The sequence below is a fragment of the Centroberyx gerrardi genome, chromosome 6 (assembly GCF_048128805.1).
Source record: "Centroberyx gerrardi isolate f3 chromosome 6, fCenGer3.hap1.cur.20231027, whole genome shotgun sequence".
NCBI lineage: Eukaryota > Metazoa > Chordata > Actinopteri > Beryciformes > Berycidae > Centroberyx > Centroberyx gerrardi.
This window is the reverse complement of record NC_136002.1, coordinates 26,261,028-26,261,675: the sequence shown is the minus strand read 5'-3', so window position 1 is coordinate 26,261,675 and position 648 is coordinate 26,261,028.

Sequence of the window (648 nt, the reverse complement as noted above, 5' to 3'; positions counted from 1 at the left end):
ATGTTACTCGAAGTATTGCCTGTGCCTTGAAAGACATTGCTGGTGGGAGAAAATGGATAGCAAAGGCGCTTCTTGTGTTCATTGTTGCACTTTTGATGTTTCCTATAGTCTCATACATCCATCATCCTGAGCACTGGATGAGAAGGTGGAGATGCAGATGATGGAGGCGAAAACATGGAAATGAGGCACCATGACTCTGATCCTGCTCTCTTGATGAAGTCTACTATGACCGAGTCTTTCATCTACTACAGCATCTCAGTGTGTCTGCTTTGCTTTGTGGGGTATTCATGTAGAGTAGAAAAAGTGGAGTGTAGAGAATCCCATTTGAATGAAAAGCCCGGTTTGAAACCTCAGGCTTGATCAATAATACAATACTTTAGGTCAGAGATAAAAATCCCTGGGGTTTGATTTTGGAAATGCATCACATGGGCGAGGGGCAGTTCCCCAGTAACAAACGTGAGAAAACTAATTTGTGTCTATTCATCTACGCAGTGTAATATTATACACTTTTTACGGAGAGGAACATTCAACATAGAGCTAAAAAATTTGAGCTTCCAAGGGTTTTTTTTGTTGTTGTTTTTTTTTATCGTATGTGAGATAAAAGAAAGAGTTGGATAAAAGACAAGTGTCAAGAGATTCCAGTGTGTC